Source organism: Panicum virgatum, chromosome 4N, assembly GCF_016808335.1.
Source record: "Panicum virgatum strain AP13 chromosome 4N, P.virgatum_v5, whole genome shotgun sequence".
In the NCBI taxonomy this organism is placed as follows: domain Eukaryota; kingdom Viridiplantae; phylum Streptophyta; class Magnoliopsida; order Poales; family Poaceae; genus Panicum; species Panicum virgatum.
In genome coordinates, this window is record NC_053148.1 from 5,637,549 (window position 1) to 5,664,737 (window position 27,189).

A 27,189-nucleotide genomic window follows, 5' to 3' on the forward strand; every position below is an offset into this window, starting at 1 on the left:
CTATTTCAAAGTTTGATCAAAATTATAGAGAGAAACATAAAGATTTATGACATCAAATAGGTATACTATAAAAATATAACTAACAAATAATTTAATGATATTTAATTGGTATCGTAAATGTTATTATCTTGTTGTATAAATTTAGTCAAACTTAGAAAATTTTGACTCTCCAAGATTATTAGAATGACTTATAATTTGGAACGGAGGGAGTACTTTTTTTTTCAAGAGTTCACCGGGGATGAGGGTCCCCTCCTGAATTGGTTTACCACTAATCCCGACAAGCTGGTAATGGAGGGTGCTTAACACCAATTACATGATGGACCTTGGTAGATATAGAGAGTATATTAAGGGGGAGAAGAGAGGAACACCACCATCAACATCAAAACAACACACTCCAACTAAATATAAGAATATATATATGGAGAACAAAACTGCAAGACCAAGGGTCAACCTCTCACAATGGGAGAACCATGCTACCACTGGATAACGATACTTCAACAATCTCCATTACACAGACGACCACACGCGACTATAAAGCTCTGCATTGAGGACGACAGTCATAATTTGCATCGTCAATGGAGCACATCCAAGATCCAACCCTCAATGCCATTTGAGGGAAGGAATCCCCAAGGATGGAGGACTCGTGATAGGAGAGCAAGGAGATCAAGAGCGGAAGTCATGGTCCCACAATCCGACATTTAGAGAGATGATGAAATCAAGGATCAGGAACAATGACTGGAGCATAGCCACCGTAGGGCATACATTCATACAATGATACGTCATTATACGAGATCGGCCTTGTTTAGGTACAAAATTCAAAATTCCAAAACTATCACGTCGAAAGAGAATCTTATATACATGGAGTATTAAATCTAAACAAAATAAAAAATAAATTGTATAGTTTGCTTGTAAAATGCGAGACGAATCTAATGAGCCTAATTAGGTTATGAGCAGACACCAAATTGCTACAGTAACTGGTACAGCATACATGTGCTAATGATGAATTAATTAGTCTTAATAAATTCATCTCGTAGTTTACAGATGACTTCTATAATTAGTTTTATGATTAATCTATATTTAATACTTCAAATGTGTAAAAAATTCATTTCAAAAACTTTACAGATGCAACTAAATGAGGCCAGAGTCCAATCTCTGATGCAATGTTTTTTTTGGCCTAGATGCATAAAGGTCCATCTGATCTAACCAAGCGCCCATGATCGCAGATTAGCGCCTGGCATGACAAAAAAAAAAACTTCCGGTAATAGCCATGTTGACACAGGATCCCACAAAAGAGAGTTGTTTCCCGGCGGCGGCTCGGGCCCGGTCCGACGTCACGGTGCTACGGGTCGAGGTGCGGGTGGCGACGCAGCGCGGCGCGCTTCATGTGCTCCATGCCGCGCTCGTACCCGGCCAGCGCGTGCTCCGCCAGCCGGAGCACGTGCTCCGTGGATCCCAGGTACTCCTCCACCGCCGCCGCCCTGGCGCTCCTCGCCTCCCCCGCGCTCGCCTCCCTGGCCCCGGCGAGCTCGGCCTTCGCCTCCGCCAGCTCCCGCCGAAGCGCCTCCGCCTCCCGCTCCCGCGCCGCCAGCTTCCCCTCCAGCTCCAGCGCGTAGCCCAGCGAGAACGACACGCAGTTCGCGGCCTGCATCCATTGCCATGATAGATAACAATGCAAGAACTTGGAACAAGACACGATTTGCGTAAACGAGTACTCGAGTAGCACGACGCCGCCTCAGTCTCCTACGGACCTCGAGCATTGCGTTGTAGCTCGATTCGATGACGTCGGAGGGCTTCGCCGCCGAGAACGCCCGCTCCCGCGACGGCGTCACGATGCTTTGCAGCATCCGCCGCGCGGCCTCCTAGCTGGCGGCGCCGCCACCGTCAGGTAAGTCAGGCGTGTGCCACGGCTTTGGAATCGGGTCGTGGTCACGGACTCTACCCTTCGATGTCCTCTGGGTGGAGAAGCCCGGCGGCACCGCGCCAGACGACGAGCCGTGGGCGTGATCGAGCGGCGTGCTCGGCTCACGGCGAGGCGGCCCCTGCGTCGTATTCGTGGCGTTCTCCGCGAGCTTCCTCTTCGTCCCGGACAACGGCGTGTCGCTGCTGGGCTCCCTCTTCACGGTCACCTTCTCCCCCGACGCCTGCGCGGCCTTCGCCGCCCGCAGGCTCTTCATCATGTCGTAGACGGATGGATCCATCCCTGGCACGCACACACAAACGCTAAGCCCTTTTCTTGTTACAAGACCACGTCATGGCAGTAGCGAGGTGCTCGAGTTTTACCTTTGGCGCTACTAGCAGTACGAGGAGAAGGCGGCGGCGGCGGCCTCGGTGAGCCGGTGGCCATGGCGGCGGCAAGGTTGCTCTCGGAAAGATACGTCTTGAGATCGACCGCGGCGCCGTGAGCACGGAGCAGCTTGGCAGCCAAGCTCTTCTCCTCTCTGGTGAGGACTGGCTCCGCGGTGGAGATCTTGGACGGCTCGCCCCACTTCACGGGGCACGGCCACGGCGTCGGCGACCTGAGGAAGAAGAACCCCTCCTTCCACCCCTTGATAGAGAGGGGCAGTCCCTTGAAGAGTGCGCCGGCGGAGTCCCCGCCCCGGAACCAGTACCATCCCTTGAGCTTGTGCGCGCACAGCGAGAAGAAATGCCGGAACACGGCGAGCGTCGGAGGCACGCCGGCGAGGTGGGAGAGGACGAGGAAGCCCGACATGACGCGCCACCCGTTGGGAGTGATCTGGCTCGGCGCGACGCCGAAGTGCGCGAGCGTCTCGCAGAAGAAGCCGTGCAGCGGGACGCGCATCACGGCCTCCGGCGCCTGCGCGTACACGCAGACGGCCCCCTGGGGCGGCGGCGAGCACGCGCGACGGTGGCCGCTCGGGAGGATCGCCGAGTACCGCTCCGGGACGCCGTACTTCCTGCACAGGGCGTCGAGGGACTCCTGGAGTCCTGGGTAAGGAAGGAGGACGCGAAGCGCTCGGCCACGGGCCTCGAGAGCGCGCCACCGCAGCTGGCGTCATCGTCGGTGTCGGTGTCGCTGCCGTCGAGGGCGGCGTCCGGTGCGCGCGCGCGGATGGGGTCCGCACGGAAGGGGGAGGACGAGGCGCCGATGATGCAGAGGGAGGAGGAGGTCTTGCCGTGGGGAGTGCGGGTTGCCTGGGTCTTGGCGTGGTGCAGAAGTAGAACAGCAGTAAGACCGAGCTCTCTGCCCTCGGTGAGTAGAGAGACGGGTAGACTGCCTCTTTGAGGCTGTGTTTACTTCTAAAATTTTTTTCTCCAAACTTTACTATTTATTTATCACATCAAATTTTTTACCTCATACATGGAGTATTAAATATAGATAAATAAAAAAATTAATTGCATAGTTTTGATGTACACGACGAGACGAATTTTTTTGAGCCTAATTAGATCATGGTAGGACAATAATTACCATAAATAAACAAAAAGTGCTACAGTATGCCACAGTATCCAATATAACCTTTTTACCACTATTTTACAGATTTAAACACATGCTGAGATTCCCCCGACGCGTGCAAGGCCCCTCGAGAATTTTCGAGCAATTTCTTAGATTTTACATACTAGAAATCTAGTCCACAAAGAATCTGCTGTGCTCAGTACCAGAAAAAAAAATCATGACGACCCGCGTGACATGATTTATCACTGGAAAGCCTATGTAGCTAGGGCTGTAATCCTGAAAAGGCTACCGTATAGCATAAATATAGGTTGAAATATGAATGCAAAAATTAATTTTATATTTGAAACTTTTTTTCTAATAACCAACACATGAAAATCTAAATAACTATTTATTGGTTTCTTTTTTCTTGTCATACTAGCAAATCTATTAATATTAGAGTAAGACTAACACTAACACTGTGTTCACTTGGTTTGTCAACCAAACAGTCAGCAGTACTGTTCTCTCATACAAAATTAGCACCAGCCACTAGCTACCAGCCAGTCAGCAGTACTGTTCTCTCCTAACAAATCAGCACTAGGCATCAGCCACAGCCAAGTGAACACAGCGTAAGAATTTAGCCGGCTGCTGGCTGCAAAAACCTTTACAACGCCTATTTGTATAGTGGTTTAGTTCTCCATGATTAATATATGGTCCACTTGTCTATCTCACAAAATTTTTTGATTCTTGTGTCGAAACTAGTTACAAGCTTACAACACACTTCTCCTCTCTCTCCTCTTCTCTATCCTTCACCTCAGCATTCAGTCTATTTATAGCCCACGATAATACTTGCTCTTATTAGTACACGCTACAATATCAATAGATTGATCTAGGAATATGAAATCAAAAAGTACTTCCTCCGTCCTGAAATATAGGTCATTTTTTAATTTTTCTAACAAATTATGGAGATGGAGAAAAGACACTGAAAGCATCTAGGCCCTCTAGGTATGTTTCGGTGATTAATGACAACCATTATTGTGACTAATGAGTTTGTGCAGCTTAATGAAATCTTATCGCTCATTGGATCATATGTTAAAGAGGCCCCTAAATTTCATCATTCAAAAAGACGATCTTGATATTCAACTCAAGTATATAACAAGACTAAGGATCTTTCTAGTCCTAAGTGTCGCAAGGGTGAGAATGACACTTAGGTTAGTATATGTTTTATAGTTTTGTAGAGATCGCACTACTAAGAGGGGTTAAGGCCAAGTAAATTGAGCATAGACATGTCAATCATAAAATGGATGCACACATTGGTCATTCAGGTTCCTTGGAAGCTCAAACAAGTGTTATTCAACTCATATCTCAAAAATATTTGGATTTCATTCAAGACTCAAATCAAAACAGACAAAATCAGGAAAAAGTGTTATCACCGGTTTAACCGACGACATCAATTTTCTATGTGTCGGTTAAACGCTGTCACTGAAGCATGGACACTGAGTACACCGGCTAAATCGACGATATTTGAAATTAACGTCGGTGCAGTTGTCCAGAACGTTGTTTTTCCAGGGATTTCTAAGTTTATACTCTCCTTTATAGCTTGTGTAGGTTGTTTAGTTAGCCGGTTGGTGAATTGAGTCTTACTAGTATTGCATAGGTTAAGGTTGCTTTATTTTGTTTTAGAAATTTGAAAAAAGCCCAATTCACCCCCCTCTTGGTCCATCGATCCTTACAATTGGTATCAGAGCCTCGTTGCTCATTTGGATCATTAGGCTCCACCGCCTAGAGCTATGGCCAAGATGGGTGGATCGCCTCCTCACTTCGAGGGAAAGAACTTTGCTTATTGGAAAGTTCGCATGGCCGCATATCTTGATGTGATTGCCCCCGAAGTGTGGTTAGCAACAAAGACCGGGTTCACCGGAACTCCCACCCCGGAACAACTCAAGTGGAATGCTAAGGCTAGAAATGCAATTTTCGAAGCCATTAGTGAGGAAGTCTTTGCTAGAGTTAATGGCATGGACTTGGCAATTGATATTTGGAAGGAGCTCATTGAAATTCATGAAGGCTCCACCAAAGTTTGTGAGCAAAAATATCACTTGTTTAGAGTTAAGTATGATTCTTTTAAAATGCTAGCTCATGAAAATTGCAATGATATGTATTCTCGCTTGAATGTCATTGTCAAGGACATTAATGCACTTGAAATATCTAAAATTGACAGTCCGGATCCCAACTAGTAAATGCCGCGTGTTTCCTCGTCCCAGATGATGATGCAAGAGGCAACACAGTAATGCATGGGTTTATCCTGGTTCCGGCCACGGGGCCGTACGTCCAGCAAAGGGGTGTGCGAGGGCACTGTATTATCTTGCACCCGAAGTGCTTGTAGTAGGGGATACAAACGAGGCGAGAGAGTGAGGGAAGCTCCCCAGTCTCTGCTAGAAGAGGGGTTTGAGCGTGGCGAATGACGATGTTGGAGCTAGGAGTAAGTGCGTGTGTCCTGAGCGGTAGGTGTCTAGAGAGTTGACCGACCCTTTTAAGGGGTGCCCGCCTCCTCCTTTTATAGACACAAGGAGGGACGGGGTACATGCGTAGGAGAACACGGAAGTCGCTGTCTTCCCCCGAATCGCGGGGGTGCAGTGGTCAAACACTGTAGAAAGTACACTATGGGGCATGGCGTTGGGCGTGGCAATCGTCCTGGCCATCGTCCTAGGTCTCGCGGAGATTGCGCCGGCGTCCCGCCAACCCCTGCAGGTGGAGTGGTTGTCGCTGTAGGGCGTACAGTTCTTCAGATGTGGCGTTCCGTGGGCCCTGCGGGTCAGGGTCTTGGGTACTCCAGCGGCGGCAGGGTACGCAGCGGTCCCAGACCCCCTGGACGGAGTGCTGATGTGCACACCAGGAGGTCCGGAAAACACGTGGAGGTCTCGGACCCCTCGAGGGGGGAGGTCCGAGCTCCTGGTTGCGAGTGCTGGGTGTCCCTCTCCGAGGGGCTCGTGGCGACACCGGACCTCCTCCCGAGCAGGAGGTGGGCCCGGGGCCATACGTGTGATGATGTAGAGTCCAGACGGCCGGAGTTGGCAGAATAGTACGGAACTATGCCGAGCTCGCCTCGCCCCGCGTCACAGGTCCCACAGTGCTGCCACAGCGCCCGGGATGGCGGAGCAGTGACCGGAGTTGGCGGATGGGACTCCGGTCACAGCCGCCGTGGGAAATGGCGTTCTGACACCGTCTGTCCTGAGCACTGTGGAGGAGTGGTTGACACTTAAGGCCTCCGTACGATGGGCGGGTGAGCTGCACGGCTGTTTGTCCCTTACGCCGAGGGGTGGCCTCGAGCGAAGCGGAGATGAGTTACCTGCTCGAGGGTAGGTTCGCTACCCTCGAGCGAGGCGGAGATGCGGGGCGCAGTCGAGGGGTCTCGACGGGGACCCTCGAGTGAGGCGGAGATCGTCCCTCGGGTTCGAGGGGAGCGTGGATGGGCCGCTCCATGTCAGTGGGCCGTGTGTTGGACTTCTTTGAGTCCTTTCCTTTCTTCCGGATTGGAAGGAGGCCGTGGGCCTCGGTGGGCCCAGTTGCCTTAGCATGTGTTTGCATTTTTAAAGCGATCTTAGTACCCCGATTAGGGTGTCCCTGATTGTGGTACCCGACAGTAGCCCCCGAGGCTTTGGTCGAGTCAAGGGATTCGGCCAAAGGGTGATTCGGCGATTTCCCCCTGGACGTGATCGGTCAATGTCACGCACCCGCCAGACGCGCCTGAACGCCAGCCCGGCGGATGTGACAATACGTCGGTCGGGGTAGTGCGCCTACGGGGGGAGTACTTCGAGGCGCGTGCCTTTTTTGTTTTGTTTGTTCTGGGGACAAGGTGTGCCCGTGCGCTGAGGACGGCCAGGGCGACGATGGCGCCTGCTGCTCGGCAGCTGGCGCTTTCATCGCGCTGTCCCGCGCTCAGGGCCTGGCCCCAGCCCCCCTGGTTGCCTTGCGGCGCGCCGTTCGAGGACGGTCGGCCTGAGCCGATGCTGCACCGGTTAGCGTCCAAGGGCTCAGCTTTGCTTTACTTCGTTCGGTCGCATCTCGGCGTGGTAACTGAGGGCATCCTTTGCTCGTGGAGCGTTGTGCCGTCATGGGCGGTCCAAGCCCCTGCCTCTCGACAGACTTAAAGCTTAGCGCCTGACGCAGCTATAAATAGGGGTCGTGGGGTTCCCTTTCTTCTCCAACCTCCCTGCTCCTTCTTCTAGCATCGCCTAAGTCCTGTAATGTTTTCCTTTGCCTTTTGTGACCGGCCCCCAGATGGGGTGGCCTGGCTCTTTTAGGCTTTGATGCTAGAAGAGTGCTTGCGAGTGGCGGGGGAAGACCGGAGAGGGCGTGCGCACCATCCCTCAGCTTAAGTGGGATCAGCAGAAGAGCATTGGGCCCGTGGGGTCCTGCTCCTGCGATGTCCCCTAGCCTGAAGGGGGATGGAGATGCCTGACCGTGGCGCTGGCGCCAGGTCTGGCGGCTGTTCTTCGCATCGTCCCCCTCGGCAACAAGGTTGCTCTCGGGGAGACGGTGCGGAGGGTGCTGTCCGCCAGCTCGACCCCCCGCGTAGTCTTCGGTGGAGGAGATGCTAGAAGAAAGCTTGCGAGGAGAGCATCCCGCTAGACCCGCGAGGTCTGGGGGCTATTCCTCGCATCCCTAGCAGCCTGGCCGTCGTGTCAGCCAGGGGCTCGGTACCTTTCTTCGTCACTCGCTCCTCCCCAAGACAGGGAAAATTGCCACGCAGGTGGCAATGTGTTTGTACCTTTCGATGGCTTCGCGCCGGTAACCCTTTGTAATCTTTATTTGCATTGAGCAATAAAGTTCCCCTTTCTTCTTTACGGGAAGCATGATAGAAGGTATAGGGGTGTGTAGAGGGTTACAGTCTTCGAATATGTGTGTGAAGTTTCTCCGTGGGGGCGCGTCAGCGCACCCGCGGGTGTAGCCCCCAAGGCCTTGGAGGAGAGTTTGTGCTCGTCCAAGGTCTATAAACATTGTCCCACTGGGTTGCCTCACCGGGGTGGTCGTCCAGCGTCTTTTTCGGCCGGCAACGGCACTCTTTTAGCCGCCCTCGGCATTCTCCATGCTGGTACAGCGACCCGGCGTTCAGCTTAACCATCAAGGGAGCGTACGTTAACAGCGGGGGATTTGGTTATACACGTGGGGCTTCACAATCGACTATCATCGACCTATTCGAGGGTGCGGTCTGAACCGTAGCGTGCGAGGAGCCCCCGAGCCTAGGCCCGTGTGAAGGCGTTCAGGGGAACCCTCGACTTTGATTACGACCCTCGTCGCCCTTTCGCAGGGAGGAGGGGTGAAGCGCACCATGCTACCCATGCCCGGGCCGCGAGCTATGGCTGCTTCGGTGAGCTATTAGCGGGTAGTTCAAGCGGACGTCCGTGCCCCGTTCGATAAGGGTCGGTTCGTGGTCCATGGACACGTCACATAGAGCGCTTGCGAGGGTTCGCTAGGCGGGGCTCGGATCCATTCGATAGGATCCGAGGGCTCGATGCTCTCCCTCGATGGGATCCTCCTTCTAGGCACCCTCGACTGGCCTTGAACACTGCGTGGGATGTCTCGAACTCCGAGTTCGAGGGTGGCTTGTACGGCACATCCCTGCAGTCCCTGACTCTGGCGATCTGGGGCGCCTGTCGAACCCCCGAAGGGCCAGGCTTCGAACCCCTGATCAGTAAGGCCTCAGAATGCGATTCCTTCGAGGGTAAAGGGACCCCTGGAGGAATATTCCGTCTTGATTCGAAAACGACGCAGAGCCGCGAGTCACGCGCGCGGGTCTTCCGCTGGTGGTGGGCGACGTGGCCCGATTCGTGCGGTGCGGTGTGGGCGCGCCTTTCCAGGCGGCAGCCTCGGTCAGAAGAAGCGGCGTGGGCGGCGGCTGACGGATGGGATAGTGCAACAGTCACGCCACGCCCGCCGGTTACCATGCCGCAGTTACTGCTGCGTGCGCGCGTGGGAGACTCCGCGGTCGCGGGGCCCAGCCGTCAGCGGCAGCGAAATCTACCGCATTCAATGCGGCAGATTCGGGCTGAGGTGGCGGACCCGCCCATCGTGGTAAATAAAAACGAAGAGAAGGGGGATGTTTGGGCTCACCTGGCTGTTTGCCTTCATCTCACTTTGCCATCTCCGCCTCCCCTGCATCCTGAGCCCGCAGCCAAGAGCGAAAAGGAGGAAGAAGAAGGAGAGAAAGAGAGAGAGAGAGCACCTTATCCATCCCGGAGCCTTCATTCCCACATTCCCCCTCGAATCGAAGAAATGTCGGATATCCAGGAGCCCTTGCCGTAGGGGAAGTCCTCCGCCACCATGGCGGTTCTGGAGCAGTTGGTTGCCGACCGGCTGCTGCCACGGAACCCCGACTCGGGGGTGCCGGCGTGGATTTCCCCGCATCCAGACGAGACCGAGCCGAAGCCTCCGCAGGGCTACGTCGTGAGCTTCGTGCGCCTTCACGAGCGAGGCTTCGGCGTCCCCGTCTACAGGTTTATGCGGGCGTTGTGCGACTACTATGGAGCGGAGCTGCACAACTTCAGCCCCAACTCCATCTCGCAGGCGGCGGTCTTCGTCGCCATCTGCGAGGGGTACCTCGGCATCGAAGTCCACTGGGATCTATGGATCCACTTGTTCCGCGGCGAACTCTTCATCGAGAATGCGCGGGGCCAGCCGAAGCGGTTCGCGCGTGCCGGTGGCCTGACGCTGCACGTGCGCCCGTACCGGAAGAACCTCTACATCCCCTGCAAGATGACGACGAACAACGCCGGGTGGAGTCGAGGGTGGTTCTACCTTCGGAACTTTAGCGGCGCACTCCCGGCGTTCACCAACAGGGTGCTCTGGGAGCGACCACCGAAGTAGGACTGGGGGGTGTCGCCCCTAGTGCAACTAGCTAAGCTCGGAGTCCTCACCGACGCGCTGGCGCATCTGGCGAAGAAGGGGTTGACGGCGGTGGCCGTCATTGCAAACTTCCACTGGCAGAGGGTGATCCCTCTCGTGGAGAGGGTCCTGCCTATCTTCCAGCTCACCCCCGGGAGCCAGGCGGAGGGCTCGAGGACATCGTTCAAGCTGCTCTCCCACAGCACCGCCGCCCGGCGGGCAAAGTATGCGGTGGCGGAGTTCCCCCACGATCCCGAGGATCTTTGGAGGATCAAGATGCGCCCCGAGACGAGGTACATTTGCAGGGGTCTTGTGTAGCCAAGTTTTGATTCCGAATCTACTATGTCTTGTGTAGCCCCTTTTCTTGACTCCAACTCGGGCATGTTTTGCAGGGGTTGAAGAGCCACCCCTCGAAGCCCCCGGTCCCGAAAGAACGCCTAATCAACCGCCTCCATGCGGAGAAGTTGAAAAGGCGGAAGGACGTGGTGGAGGCAAAGGCCGAGAGGAAGAGGAAGAGGAAGGCAAAGCATGACAAGGCATGCAAGCTTGCTCGTACGGAGGGGAAGCCGCGGCCCGCCACGCCCGAGTCCTCGGAGGAGGACGAGGAGGAGGCCTCGGATGCCGAGGACCACGCTCTGAGGGGCGATGGGGCAGCAGCGGGTGCGAGCTCCCCGCCCACCTACGAGTGGGATGTCGACGAGAGGGCGCCGGCCCTGGCGGAAGAGACAAGGGCCATGGCAGAGTCATCGGTGGGTCCGTCCCTCGAGGGTGCGGAGCGGGAGCCGTCCCCTCCGGCAGCCGGTGAGGAGACGCCCGCGCCCCAGGTGCTTGTCCGTGGCGACGAGTCTGCGGCGGGCACGAGTCACCAGGCCGACACGAGGGGCGCGCCTTCGGGGCAGTCTTCGAGGGGCGGCGCGGTGCCGCAGGCCCGGAGAAGCACCACGAGGAAACAGAGCATGAGTGCTCGATCCGGGTAAGTAAACTTGGGTTTCGTTTCTGTTGCGTGTTTGGTCGATTTCTCGATCCCGTTGTCCTCAACCTCTGTTCCTCGGTTTCCAGCCCAGGGACCATCGCCAAGGATGCGGTCCAGCTTGCCCCGGCTAAGGCCCTCAAGACCGGGGTACGCAGCACGCCGCACACAGCGCCGCAGCCCCTGCCTACCGTGGACCTCGTGGCTGAGGCGGCGAAGCTGCGGGAGGCCATGGCTCGAGGGGCCCAGGCGGCCCAGCAAGCCCGAGCGCATGAGGAGGAGTGCGATGTCAGCCGAAGCGGCGCCGAAGCAGCCGCTCAGGCCGACGATGCCGAGGAGTCCGGCCGAGGCGGTGCGGATGGCGCCGCCCGACCGGACGTCGAAGTTGAGGCAGGTCAGGGCGACGCGGCCAGCGCCGCCCGACCGGATACAGGAGGTGAAACTGGCGGGGGGGCGCAGGAGCGCCCTGCCGACCAAGCGGAGGTGGAGTCCCTCGTCCTCGAGCCCCCGAGGGCCGAGGGTGAGGGCGTCGCAGAGGAGACGACGCTACGGGCGCCGGGGGTGGAAAGAGCCCCCGTCTCGGAGCCCACCGAGGTCCGGGACGAGGGTATCGTCGCGGTGGTGCCAGCGCCAATGGCGCAAGGGAGCATGGTGGCGGTGGTGGAGCTGCCGGACAGCAGCGAGGAGTACGGGGACTCGATGGACATCGACCCTGCTGCTGCGGCAAGCGCCGCCACACACATTGCTGAGTTCACATCGGCCAGCGCGGGCATGCTCGAGGCGGGGACGTCCGAGGGGCGTCATCACGGGGCAATCGTCCCGTCCGGGCTCCCCTCGGAGTTTCTCCGCAAAGAGCAAGAGGAGGAGGAGGCCTGGAACACGTAGCTCAACGTCGGCCGCGAGATCCTAGAAGCCCTCGACCGCGCCTTCTAGCTCCATCAGGGGACGGATTACCAGGTCAGCCAGGTAAATACTTTCCCCTGAAAATTGCTCGGATTCGATTTCGGTTTTAACATGCTTTTACCCACACCTTTCCACTTGCAGCGGCTGAGGGAAATCTCGTGCGAAAAGAGCGCCGAGATGTCCCGGATGTACTCCCAGATGAGCCAGCTAGGGCAGCACAATGCCGAGCTAGTGCTCAAGAACATCGAAGCCAATACTAAAATGGCGGATCTGGGAGTGCGTCAGCAGGCGCTTGAGGAAGACTTGGCGCGGGTAACTGGTGAGCGGGACGTCCAGAGGGCCGCGGCGGAGCAGAAGGCCCGGGAAGCCGAAGCGCAGGCTGCCGAGCTGCAATGCCTCCGGACAGCGCTCGAGGAGAAGGCTCGGGAAGCTGAGGCGCAGAGCGCCGAGCTACAGCGCCTCGGGACATCGCTCGAGCAGCAAAAGGCCGAGCTCCTCCACAAGGAGGTGGCCATAGTTGCACTCACCGGGACCCTCCGGGAAAAGGGCGAGGCCCTCGAGGGGAAGGAGGTGGCCCTCCAGAACGTGGGGGCTACCCTTAGGGAGAAGGAAGCCTCCTTGTCCTCGCTCGAATAGGCCGCCCGAGCCCAGAGGGAGGAGGCGCAGAGGAACATCACGGTTGAGTACCTTCGAGAGGAACATCACGGTTGAGTACCTTCGAGTTTTCGTCGATTTGTTTCTTTTCATAGCTTACATTGATTTCCTTTGCCCAGAGCTGAGGCAGAAGGTGGCGGACGAGTCCGCGGCGAAGGAAGCAGTCCACACCGCACTCACGGCGACGCAGATAGAGTTTGCTAAGCTGGAGCAAACCGCCGTGAGCATGTGTCAGGAGCTCGAGGGGGAGGGTGCCGTCTCGGGCAGTTCAGTGATCAGCTGCCTGCGCGCGCTAGGCGGTCGGATTGCCGAACACGCCAAGAGCACCTTCCGTCTCGGTGTCCTGCGGGCCCTTGCCGTGGCCTCGACACACTACCTCATGGATCTCCAGAGGGTGTCGTCGGGGTACGTCATTCCCGATGATGCTAATGCGGACACCGCGTCGGTCATCATGGACGAAGCTGACGCAGCCGCGGAGGAGTTCGCCACGATCCTCGCCGAGAAGCTTGAAGCCGACATCCCTCCCATTGCTGAATTCGACGCCACTGAAGACCCGCAAGGGGGGATGGTAGCATGTAGGAAATCTGAGCCTCAAAGCCCATGTAATAGATTAGTGATTATCGTAGTCACACTTTGTAATCGTACCTTATGAATATAAGAAATTATTTTTGTTAAATCGACTGTGTGGCCCATCGAGGCCTTGTGCGTTTGAGCCTATGTTTTCTTTACTTTATTTCCGTGTTCTCATATGCGACTTAGATAAGCGTCTGCGAGGAATTTCGCATTCATAAGCAATGTAGGCGTGGGGTGGTGAGGGGGGTGCCGTATCCCGGAGGCGTAGGCGGCCCCGCGACTCGGCCAGCCCCGTACCATAGTTGCTTATGCCTCGCGTCCGCTTTTTCCAAGGATACGAGAAGCTTAGGGTCGAGACGGAAATATTTCGAAAAAACATTGGCGATTTTTGGGGACGTTCGGGGGTTCCCCCCGTAGTAGCCCCCAAGGGAGGCGTGGCTTTGCCGAGGGTAAAGCCAGGCGTACCTCAGTGGTTGTGCGCATCCGAGCCTTCGAGGGTCCGGAAGGTTCCCAAAAATAAACAAGTAAAGCGTACTTCTTTATTATTTCGGGAAATCGGAAATGCGAGTACAAACGATGTACAAATAGCTCGGAATTCTAAGGATAGAAGCGACGTAGCTATTGTATGTTCCAAGTGTTGGAGAGGACTTCGCCTTTTTCGTTCGCCAGCTTGTACGTGCCGGGTTTGAGCTCCTCGGCGATTATGTACGGTCCTTCCCAAGGAGGTGAGAGCTTGTGGCGGCCCCTATTGTCCTGTCGGAGCCTCAACACCAAGTCCCCTTTGTCGAGGTCTCGATGCCGGACTCTCTGCGCCTGATACCTTCGTAGAGATTGCTGGTAGCGCGCAGAGTGTAGGAGCGCCACGTCTCGAGCCTCGTCTACTTGGTCCAGCGAGTCTTCGCGAGCCCGCTGGTTTTGTTGCTCTCGGTATGCCTTGAGCCTCGGCGACCTGTACTCCAAGTCCGTGGGAAGTATGGCCTCGGCGCCATAGACGAGGAAGAACGGGGTAAAGCCCGTGGCTCTGCTTGGTGTCATCCTCAGGCTCCGAATGACCGAGGGTAGCTCCGTGAGCCATCTCCGGCCAAATTTGTTCAATTTGTTGAAAATTCGAGGCTTCAGTCCTTGGAGGATCATGCCGTTGGCACGCTCCACTTGCCCGTTCGTCTGTGGGTGCGCCACAGCCGACCAGTCCACACGTATGTGGAAACTGTCACAGAATGCCAAGAACTTCTTGCCTGTGAACTGGGTGCCATTATCGGTGATGATCGAGTTCGGAACCCTGAACCTGAAGACGATGTCGGTGAAGAATAGAACCGCTTGCTTGGATTTGATCTTGCCGATGGGTCGAGCCTCGATCCACTTAGAGAATTTGTCGACTGCCACCAGCAAGTGGGTGAAGCCCCTGGGCGCCTTCTGCAGCGGGCCGACGAGGTCCAGTACCCACACAGCAAAAGGCCATGTAATGGGAATGGTCTGCAGAACGTGCGCGGGGAGGTGCGTTTTTCAAGCGTAGAACTGGCAGCCCTCGCAGGTCTGCACGACGTCGGTGGCGTCGGCGACCGCGGTGGGCCAGTAAAAGCCTTGCCGAAACGCGTTCCCCACGAGGGTACGTGGTGCGGCATGATGGCCGCAGACGCCAGCGTGGATGTCGCGAATCAGCTCCTTGCCCTCGGGGATGGGGATGCATCGCTGCAAGACACCCGAGGGACTGCGCTTGTACAGCTCGTTGTCGATCAGGATGAAGGACTTGGCCCGTCTAGCGAGGCGCTGCGCCTGAACACGGTTCGAGGGTAGAATCCCTCGAATCATCCAGTCAAGGTACTGGACGCGCCAATCTCGCGAGGTGGGGGCCTCGTCAACTTCCATTACTTCGGCCTCGTCCGCGGAGGTGGTCCCGAAGTCAATGTCCATGGACTCAGTCTCGTCCGCCGGGGGATTCCCACCAAAGGGCCCAGCGGACGAGGGGCCCAGCTCCGCCGGATCCTTGAATTCGACGGAGGGTTTGGTGATATCGCGAGTGAAGATGTTCGGGGGAACGGTGGTCCGCCCCGACGTGATCTTGGCTAGTTCGTCGGCATCCTCGTTGTACTTGCGCGGGACATGATTGAGTTCTAGGCCATCGAATTTGTCTTTGAGGCGGCGCACTGCATTGCAGTATGCCTCCATCTTCAGGTTGTGGCAACTAGACTCCTTCATTACTTGGTCGATAACGAGTTGAGAGTCGCCGCGTACGTCGAGGCATTTGACGCTGAGCTCGATGGCGATTCGGAGACCACTGAGGAGGGCCTCGTACTCTGCCATATTGTTAGACGCAGGGAAATACAAGCGTATCAAGTACCGCATGTGTTCCCCGAGGGGTGAGGTGAAAAGGAGGCCGGCGCCGGCACCGGTTTTCATCACCGACCCGTCGAAGTACATGGTCCAGCATTCGGCCTGGATCTGTGGTGGGGTAGCTGAGTGTCCGTCCACTCAGCCACAAAGTCAGCCAAGATTTGGGACTTAATTGCTTTGCGAGGGGCGTAGGTGAGGGTTTCTCCCATCAGCTCCACAGACCATTTGGCAATTCTACCCTCGGCTTCCCTGTTGCGGACTATCTCTCCCAAAGGGAAAGACGAGACCACGGTGACGGGATGGGCCTAGATGTAGTGGCGCAGCTTGCGCCGAGCCAAGACCACTGCGTAGAGCAGCTTCTGAATCTGTGGATAGCGTGTCTTAGTTTCAGACAACACCTCGCTAATGTAGTACACCGGCCGTTGGATGGGTAGAGCATGGCCCTCCTCTTGTCTTTTGACAACGACCACCGCGCTGACCACTTGGGTCGTCGCAGCTACGTACAGAAAGAGGGGCTTGCCGTCCGTGGGTGGTGTGAGAATGGGGGCTTGAGTGAGCGATGCCTTCAGCCTGTCGAGGGCTTCTTGGGCTTCGGGGATCCACGTGAAGCGCTCGGTTTTCCTCAAGAGTCGATACAGGGGTAAGCCTTTTTCGCCAAGACGCGAGATGAACCGGCTGAGGGATGCTAGGCATCCCATGACCCTTTGTACCCCCTTTAGGTCTCAGATCGGTCCCATCCACAGTGCTCAGGACAGACGGTGTCAGACCGCCATTTCCCACGGTGGCTGTGACCGGAGTCCCATCCGCCAACTCCGGTCACTGCTCCGCCATCCCGGGCGCTGTGGCAGCACTGCGGGACCTGTGACGCGGGGCGAGGCGCGCTCGGCTCAGTTCCGTACTATTCTGCAAACTCCGGCCGTCCGGACTCTACATCATCACACGTATGGCCCCGGGCCCACCTCCTGCTCGGGAGGAGGTCCGGTGTCGCCACGAGCCCCTCGGAGAGGGACACCCATCACTCGCAACCAGGAGCTCGGACCTCCCCCCTCGAGGGGTCCGAGACCTCCACGTGTTTTCCGGACCTCCTGGTGTGCACATCAGCACTCCGTCCAGGGGGTCCGGGACCGCCGCATACCCTGCCGCCGCTGGAGTACGCAAGACCCTGACCCGCAGGGCCCACGGAATGCCACATCTGAAGAACTGTACGCCCTACAGCGACAACCACTCCACCTGCAGGGGTTGGCGGGACGCCAGCGCAATCTCCGCGAGACCTAGGACGATGGCCAAGACGATCGCCACGCCCAATGCCATGCCCTATAGTGTACTTTCTACAGTGTTTGACCACTGCACCCCCGCGATTCGGGGGAAGACGGCGACTTCCGTGTTCTCCTACGCATGTACCCCGTCCCTCCTTGTGTCTATAAAAGGAGGAGGCGGGCACCCCTTAAAAGGGTCGGTCAACTCTCTAGACACCTACCGCTCAGGACACACGCACTTACTCCTAGCTCCGACATCATCATTCGCCACGCTCAAACCCCTCTTCTAGCAGAGACTGGGGAGCTTCCCTCCCTCTCTTGCCTCGCTTGTATCCCCTACTACAAGCACTCCGGGTGCAAGATAAACCCGTGCGTTACTGTGTTGCCTCTTGCATCATCATCTGGGATGAGGAAACACGCGGCATTTACTAGTTGGGATCCGGACCCCCGGGTCGGGACATCGACAATTTGTTTGGCAAGTACAATGACTTGCTCAAAAAGCACCATGAGTCACTTGCACTTGCTAAGCAAGTTGAAGAGAATCACAAAAAACTGAAGCAAGAGCATAGGGAGTTAGCTCACAAATATCAAGAGCTTGAGTTTGCCTATGAAGCAATTGACCCGAGTCTTGAGAACTCTATCAATGAAAATATTGAAAAGGTAAATGCTTCTACTTTATGTGATGATCTACTCAATGATGCAAATGCTACTTATGTTTTGCCCGAGCTTGCTCCCTCTAGGGAAAATGAATTGATGGATCAAGTGGCAAGCCGCAAGAGTAGTGTGGAGAAGCTCTCACGAGGAGAATACATCCACAAGGAAATTCTCTTCAACAATGCTCGTGACTATGGCAAGAGAGGTCTTGGATCATTTCCGGAGCCAAACCAAGGCACTACACCTTCTACGGAGATCAAGATTATCTTCATTAAAGAAGTTGGATCATATTGTCAACATTGCCAAGTCACCGGGCACCACACTAGGGAGTGTCCTTTGCCATCACGTCCTTTCCCTACTTTACCCAAAAATTACTCATCTATGCATTAAAATAACCATTTTCTTTTGAGTAAGGTAAAGGGTAAGGTGAAGGCCAAATTCATTGGCAAGATTACAAAGGAAGCAAAGAAGAAGCTCCCCAAGCAACTTTGGGTTCCTAAAACTCTTATCACACATGTGCAAGGCCCAAATCTCGTTTGGGTTCCAAAAACTCAAAAATGATTCTCATTTGTGTAGGTGAACTACAAAGCCGGTGGAAAACATTGGGTACTTGATAGCGGTTGCTCTCAACACTTGACCGGCAATGATAGCATGTTCACCTCTCTTGAAGACCCCGACGATCATAAACATGTCACCTATGGTGATAACTCAAGGGGGAAAGTTTTAGATTTGGGTAGAATAGCAATTTCTAAAGATTTATCCATTCCTAATGTCTTGTTTGTAGAATCACTTAGTTTTAATCTTATTTCAATTGCTCAATTATGTGATCTTGGACTAACATGTACCTTTGACAAGAATGGTGTTTTAGTAACCTTTGAAGAAGATAAGTCATTGGTATTCACGGGGTTTAGGCATGGCAATATTTTCTTGGTGGATTTCTCTTCAAAGCAAACAAGCTCCATGACATGCCTCTTCACCAAGTCATCTCTTGGGTGGCTTTGGCATAGAAAAATTGCTCATATTGGCATGAGCAACCTCAAGAAAGCCCACAAGAGAGGGATGATCACCGGCTTGAAGGATGTCACCTTTAACAAGAACAAACTATGTAGTGCATGTCAAGCCGGAAAGCAACTTGCAACACATTATCCCATCAAGACGATGTTGTCTACCTCCAAGCCGCTCGAGCTACTTCACATGGATCTTTTTGGTCCAACCACATACAAGAGCATTGGTGGTAACCTCTTTTGCCTTGTAATCATTGATGATTTTTCACGTTATACTTGGGTCATGTTTCTAGGCGACAAAAGTGAAACTCCAGAAGTCTTCAAGACATTTGCAAGAAGAGCTCAAAGGGAGTACAACTCCGCAATTGTGAAGATCCCGAGTGACAACGGCACCGAGTTCAAGAATATGAATATTGAAGAATGATGCGATGAAGAGGGTATCAAGCATGAGTTTTCCGCCACCTACACGCCTCAACAAAATAGAGTGGTGGAAAGAAAGAACAAAACACTAATCACTCTAGCAAGAGCAATGTTGGATGATTATGGCACGTCCGAGAGGTTTTGGGCGGAAGCAATCAATACGGCTTGCCATGCATCCAACCGGGTGTATCCCCACCGACCCCTCAAGAAAACGCCATATGAACTCATCACCGGGAAGAAACCAAACATCTCCTACTTTCGAGTCTTTGGTTGCAAATGCTTCATTTATAAAAAGAAAAGGCTCGGTAAGTTTGAGAGTAGATGTGATGAAGGATTCTTTCTTGGTTATGTATCAAACTCCAAAGCATATAGAGTATTCAATCAAACCTCCGGGTTAGTTGAACAAATATGTGATGTGGAGTTTGATGAATCTAATGGCTCCCAAGAGGAGGTTATTGGCTATGACAATGTAGGTGATGAGGAGATTGAGGAAGTTTTGAAGAAGATGTCCATTGGGGATATCAAGTCGGAAGAGGTGCATGAAGGCAATGATCAAGGGGGAGGACCTTCCTCGTCTACACCAAGCACCTCCATGGCACCCCAAGTGGATGAAGATAAAGAAAAAGATGATCTACAATCTCAAAAAAGTGTTCCAACGCCAACACCCCAAGTGCAAGAACAAGAAGAGCAAAATGTTCCACCACAAGCACAAGTCATCCATGATCCACCTCAACAAACACCCACGCATGTACCGCTAGTGAAGCATGGTCGTATCTCCAAGGATCATCCAATTGATCAAATTATTGGTAGTCCTTCCAAGGGAGTAAGAACTCGTTCTAAGCATGCTTCATTTTTTGAACAGTACACGTTTATTTCTTGTATTGAACCCACTAGCATAGAGGAAGTGCTTGAGGACTCGGATTGGGTGATGGCCATGCAAGAAGAATTGCACAACTTCACCCGCAATGAAGTTTGGTTCCTCGAAGCTCCTCCGAAAAACAAGAACATCATCGGCACTAAGTGGGTCTTCCGAAACAAGCAAGATGAACATGGGGTGGTGGTACGTAATAAAGTAAGACTTGTGGCAAAAGGGTGTTCTCAAGTCGAAGGTTTGTATTTTGGTGAAACTTTTGCTCCGGTTGCAAGACTTGAAGCTATCCGCATCCTTCTTGCTTACTCTTCTCATCATAATATCAAATTATATCAAATGGATGTGAAAAATGCATTCTTAAATGGCTTTATTAACGAACTTGTTTATGTTGAGCAACCTCCCAGGTTTGAAGATTCGAGGAATCCTAACCATGTTTATAGGTTGCACAAGGCACTCTATGGGCTCAAACAAACTCCAAGGGCTTGGTATGAGAGGTTTCGTGACTTCCTAATCATGGAAGGCTTCATGATTGGGAGGGTGGACACCACATTGTTCACAAAAGACGTCAACGGGGATCTTCACCATCGGTTTAATCGGCGTTACTAAGTTATGTCTCAGCTCAGTCAAATCCAGGCGTTCAACCGGCGTATGCAATTGTCACAACATCGGATCAACCGGTGACCGCCGCTTTCCATGCAGCGCACGCCACCGCGCGCTTGACCGCCACCGCCGCCAACTGCGCCGCCACCGCTGCCTTCATCCTCGTCGGAGCTCATCCACGCAAGCACGCCTACGCTTTCCATGCAGCGCACGCCACCACAGCTCCTCGCAATGGAACGCCGCACTCCATTGCCATCCACACCACGCACGCAAGCTGCTCGACAAATTGTCCGAGCCGTTTTTGCGTCGCCTCATGCTTACCTTAGCACACCCGCGGCCGCGTTCTCACCACTACTCACCGAGATGGGCCGTGAGAAGAGGAAGGGCAAGGAGATCGTGGTCGAGAAGCCGGTCCGCAAGCGGACCCGTGCAGAGAGGGAGGCCGAGAGGGCCGAGATGGTGGCCAAGGCCGCCGAGGAGCAGGCGTCAGGCCGTGCTCGTCCGTTCAGGATCCGGGAGCAGCCAGCCAGAGGCAGAGGCAGGGGCAGAGTCAGAGGGGGCAGGGCCATCAGGGCCGCGTCTGAGGCAGCTGCAGGGTCAGATAGCTCAGATTCAGATGCAGCGCAGTCAGAGCAGTCTCAGGGACAGAGTACTCAGAGGTCACCTACTCCACGACGTTCTGGCCGCACTCAGCAGATATCCGCAGCAGCAGAGTCTCCACCAGCGACCGAGCATCGCATCGGGCCCAGGACGCGAGGTGGTCACCAGCCACAGGTGCCTCGTAGGTCCACAGCAGCAGCAGTAGCAGCTCGCGGAGCCGAGGCCCTAGAAGCCGAGCGCGCAGTGTTCCGTATGGACACGGTCGTGCATCTAGAGCTAGGGGTCCTGCTCCAGAACTTGACCAGAGCCAATGCAGCTAAGGTCAAGAGGCTCAGGTGGAGCGTTGAGGAGGAAGACTGGTTCCCCGTGACCCATGACAGCAGGGTTGACCGTTGGTTCTGGATGCTTCTTCAGGCCAGTTTCTACGAGACCTATCAGAGGCGGGGACATCGGATCTTTCTGCACAGAGTGCTCGACTGGGTTTCTCTGAGGACTGCAGCAGGAGGGGCGGATGTCAGAGAGCACTTTTCTCACTTCAGAGGGCTGCCTAGACTGCTTGAGATGGAGCAGAACAGGTACATTGAGGACTAGGTAAGAGTGTTCGATGCCACAGCCTGGATTGCTCCCGAGCGCAGAGCCGTGCATTTCATGTTTGGAGGCCAGGTCTTTGGTTTGACGAGGGCGACGATTGCAGGAATCCTTGGAGTCAACTTGGTCGATGTCTCCCTGCACGAGAGAGTCTACGGGGACGCAGATCCACCTCGCAGGGCATTGATTGGCGGGATAGCACCTTCTCACGAGGCGATGTCTCGGTGATTCCGCCAGCCTTTCCCAGCCTCGTATGCCAGAGTCCCCAGCTTGCTGACCCCAGAGGCGTACACAGTTCACATGGCCCTCCGGAGGACCTTGTTACCGAGGAGTGGCTACCCAGAGGGGTTCACAGGACTGCAGCAGCTACTACTACTCCACATCCTCACTCATGAGCCTTTCGACATTGTGGACTTTATTTTGGCTGAGATCGAGGATGTGATCACTGACGGGATGGGTGTTGTGCGCCAATTTCCATATGCCCACTGGATCAGTTTCATCTACTCCATGATTGTGCCAGCTGAGTCACCCATCAGTGATGTCTACCGTCAGGATGAGGCTCCTCGGTTCCCAGTGTACCGTTCGACTGCTCCCCAGGACCGGAGGAGGGGCAGACAGGCCGAGAGAGCTGCCATGGCACAGCTATCGGCAGAGGTTCAGGCCCGAGTGGCCGAGGAGGATGAGGCACAACTTGAGGCAGAGGCACAGCTTCCCGGAGGAGATGACGAGATCCACTGGTCAGACATCGAGACCGACTCCTCTGAGGACGACGAGTACTTCCCTCCTGCACCAGCTGCTCACAATCACGAGGCAGGAGGATCCAGAGAGCCAGCAGTCACTACTGTCTCTGAGTCTCAGGTGACTCAGCCGTCCAAGCTCACCTCTCTACTCCAGCAGCTAGTCAGTCAGCAGAGAGAGGACCGGCTCGCGACAGAGGCCCGGCTCACTGCCATCCAGAGGGAGGCTGCTCTAGAGCGTGCTGCATCTGAGGAGCCGTTTGTCGGCCTACTTGATAGAGTCACTAAGAGGACAGACACTCAGTTTCAATAGATGCAGCAGGGTATGATGGCTATGTTCGGCATGATCACACAGCTATACTCTCACTCCGGACTAGCCCCGCAGCAGCCAGGTCTTCAGGGTATGGGAGCACCTACACTTACAGTCACTCCAGCTCCAGCCTCTACAGCAGCTCCAGCTTCTTCGATGACACCGGAGACCACATTCTTGTTGTCCGCACTTCTTGGGTCTACCAGTCGTCAGATCTTCTCGCCACTGCCAGCGACTACGCTTTTTCAGGACTCACCGTCAGCGGTTCAGTCAGTTGCCCTCCCCATCGTACCACAGGCACCACTTTCAGGGGGAGGAGCAGGAGAGGAGTCCCTACCACCGCAGTTGACGCAGCCAGCAGCCTCAGCAGTCACGACTTCAGATGCTGACACCTCTTCTGCTGACCCGATTACGACTTCTACGGATCCTCTCCTAGGTAGTGCCAGCACGAGAGCCTCCACGACAGCTACACCTCCTGTCAGCTCGAACCCGCAGCTCCCGTCCGTCACCGAGGGTTCTCCGTCCGACGACGACGACGACCTGGACCGCTTCCTCACCGTGCCGCGATAGCAAGACCCGTAGCTCGCCTTTTTGGTGTTTTGATGCCAAAGGGGGAGAGAGTTAGGGGGAGTCGAGTTGGAGTCAGGGGGAGGGTAGAGCTAGCAGAGTGATCGTAGATGCCAGGACTTGATTGTTGTATCTTTATTGGCTTCTAGTTCATGGACATGTATATTTGACTCTTGTGCGTGTTGCTCTTTTTTGACATGTCTATGGATACTGTTCGAGCCTTCGTGCTCTTTGTGCGTTTCTTTTCACGCGTTAATCTTTCTTGCTTTACTCGTTTAAGTTATTGTTTGTGTTATCATCAATCACCAAAAAGGGGGAGATTGAAAGCATCTAGGCCCTCTAGATATGTTTTGGTGATTAATGACAACTATTATTGTGACTAATGAGTTTGTGCAGCTTAATAAAATCTTATCGCTCATTGGATCATATGTTAAAGAGGCCCCTAAATTTCATCATTCAAAAAGGCGATCTTGGTATTCAACTCAAGTATATAACAAGACTAAGGATCTTTCTAGTCCTAAGTGTCGCAAGGTTGAGAAGGACACTTAGGTTAGTATAGGTTTTATAGTTTTGTAGAGATAGAACTATTAAGAGGGGTTAAGGCCAAGTAACTTGAGCATGGACATGGTCAATCAAAAAAATGGATGCACACATTGGTCACTCAGGTTCTTGGAAGCTCAAACAAGTGCTATTCAACTCATATCTCAAGAATATTTGGATTTCATTCAAGACTCAAATCAAAACAGACAAAATCAGGAAAAAGTCTTTTCACCGGTTTAACCGACGACATCAATTTTCTATACGTCGGTTAAACACTGTCACTGAAGCATGGACACTGAGTACACCGGTTAAACCGACGATATTTGAAATTAACTTCGGTGCAGTTGTCCAGAACGTTGTTTTTCTAGGGATTTCTAAGCTTATACTCACCGGTTAAACCGACGATGGATTTGAGTTAGCGTCGGTGCAGTTGTCCAGAGAGTTGGTTTTTCAGTTGATCAGTGGACAACTACACTCACCGGTTAAACCGATGATACATCGGTTAAATTGCCCGAGCTGTAACGGCTAGTTTTTCAAATGGGCAGTTTACATTCATCGGTTAAACCGACGATGACTTTTGGAGGGCCGTCGGATTAACCGGCGTTGTGTACTTTTTTGGCAGCTTTTCTCCAACGGCTCTATCCGCGTGAGCTGCCTATATATACCCCTCCAATGGGTCATTTTGAACTCTCTTGACACCAGGCAACACTCATACATTCATTCTATTGTTGAGAGCCACCTTGAGCTTCACATTCCACTCATTTGATCTTTCAATCATCCAAGAAGCAAGGTTAAGGACTTGAGTAGAGAGAAGCTTGTGTGCATCCGTTCTTGGTGATCGGTTCTTGCTCAAGTGAAGGCCCTAGCTTGTTACTCTTGGTGATTGGCATCACCTAGGCGATCTTGGTGATTAAGGTGTTTCTTGCGGAGCTTGCCAAGTTGATTGTGGGAGCCCGAAGAAGATTGTACGTGGCTTGAGCTCCACCACGCCGGGATGGTGAACGGAGACTCTTAGTGAGCACCCTCGTCTCGGTGACTTGGGAGGTGACAAGACTCTTAGTGAGTGTCACAACGTGGATTAGGGGTGTGTGCCAACACATCGACACCACGGGAAAAAATCCGGTCGTCTCTTGCCCACTCTTTACATTCAAACACTTACTTTCATGCAATTTATTCATGTGCTTGACCCTAAAGATCATAACTTAGCTCTACCTTGCTTAACTTTATATCTTGTTGTATCCTTTATAACTTGTGTAGGTTGATTAGTTAGCCTGTTGGTGAATTGAGCCTTACTAGTATTGCATAGGTTAATGTTGCTTTATTTTGTTTTAGAAATTTGAAAAAGGCCCAATTCACCCCCTCTTGGTCCATCGATCATTACAGACACTTCTACCTCTAATTATTAAGCATTGGGATTCTATTTGAATAATTAAATATGTGCTAATTAAAGTACTATGCTCTTTTCTATGCACTTCCCCACATGCACCTCTCCCTACATGGCTGCATGCACCTCTTTTTATTGGAAAAGATTCGAAAATGATGCACTATTAAGATAGTTTGATCCACTCTCAATCTAGATTAACTTACATTTGAGTACAAAATTTGAATTCTAGAATGCCCTACATTTCAGGACGGAGGGAGTAGAAAATGAGATATCAGAAGAGATGTTTTATATAAATTTATGGAAAATATGAGAAAGGAAATCGAGATGATCCAGCAATTATTTCATATTTCTCTCTTCTTTTTATGTCAGTAAAATTAATATTTAATGCTATAAAACCATCCACAAACCCCACTAAAACTGGTTTAGTTTTAGACAGCCTCAAAGCATAGTTTCATTGCACGATTACCTAGAATAAAAACTAAAAAAATTAAATAACCGAGCTAGATAAATTTCATGGGATGAAACTCCGCTCACATCGTATAAAACTTTTTTCAATCTCCCTATAAATATCCTGGCACATCAGCAAAATTAAATATCAATAAAACTGTTTTAAAACTCCATTGAGACATAGTTATCTAGACTGAAAAGTATTTCTTCCGTCCTCAAATATAAAGCGTTCTGGAATTTTTAGCACAGATTATGGCTATGTAGAAAAAACTCTTCTACTTCTAATTATTATACATTGGGACTCTATTTTGGTAACTAAATATGTGCTAATTAAAGTAGAATAATATTTCTGATGCACCTCTTTTCATGCACATCTTTCTACATGGTTGCATGCACGTTTTCTATCAGAAAAATTCAAACGATGCACAATTAAAAATGGTTAGGTCCACTCTCAACCTAAGATGCCTTAGGCCAATCCCAACCTATAGTGTTTTTGAGTAGTGTCTATGTTGTCATATCACCAAGACATCATCTTTAAAAACTTCACTCTATAACCCATAATTTTTTAGTGTAAATTCCTATTAAACTCTCTCTATTTTCTCCACCTATCAAATTTGTTCTCTATTTATTATGAAGACACCACCTCAGTTCCAATGCACAACATGTGATGTATAGCGTATTAGTTTGCGTGTTGACACTGAGTTTTGTTGACACTAAATTTTGCATGAGATCCAGTTTCTTCCTCTTTCCACTCTCTTTCTCATTTATTATGGTGCCACATAAGCAAAAAATCATACTTCTTCCATCCAATTTTGATAGATATATTTGCATATGGCACAATGATCAAGGACAATAAGTGTGCTTATCAATCTAATAAATGCAACACAGATTTTTTGTTGGTCATCCAATGTTTTAACTGGAAACTACTTGTTACTAGTGCTATTTATTGCCACCACCCATACCAATAGCAAATGTAGCTATTATTTTTAAATATTAAAGTTTTTGAAATATATCTATTAAAATTGGATGGAGAGAGTATGTTACAGTATATTTAATGCTATGAATATCATTCTACATGAAAGATTGGAGATGCTCTTATATTTGTGGATAAATTTTAAATTATATGATGCCTTATATTTGGGGATGGAATGAGTAGTTAACTGTACCGGCTGGATTTATGCTAATGAAACTCGTCTTTTATCCTGGATTTATGCTAATGAAACTCTTCTTTTATCTTATGAAATTTTACTTCTCTTTACTTACCAGTAAAATTAATAATATTTAATATCGTAAAATTATTTATAAAATTTGATGTGCATGCGAAAGTCCGGTGGCCCATTGCATTGGGACTCGTTGGCAGGCGCGGCGCGCACTCGCGCCTGGAGAACTGGGTCACTGCCGCCCTCTGCTCCAGTGCCTCTTCCTTCCTGCAGCTTGATCGCCATTCGCCAATCTGTGCTCGGTGGAGAACGCGAAGCGCCCCGCCGCCCGCACAGGGGTGCTAGGCGCC

At 52.5% G+C, this 27,189-nt stretch overlaps 1 pseudogene; it reads right to left on the reverse strand.

Annotated features, from left to right (window-relative positions):
- Positions 1-1,179: 1,179 nt before the first annotated feature.
- On the reverse strand, positions 1,180-17,012 carry LOC120669044 (annotated as a pseudogene).
- Between the last annotated feature and the right edge of the window lie 10,177 nt (positions 17,013-27,189).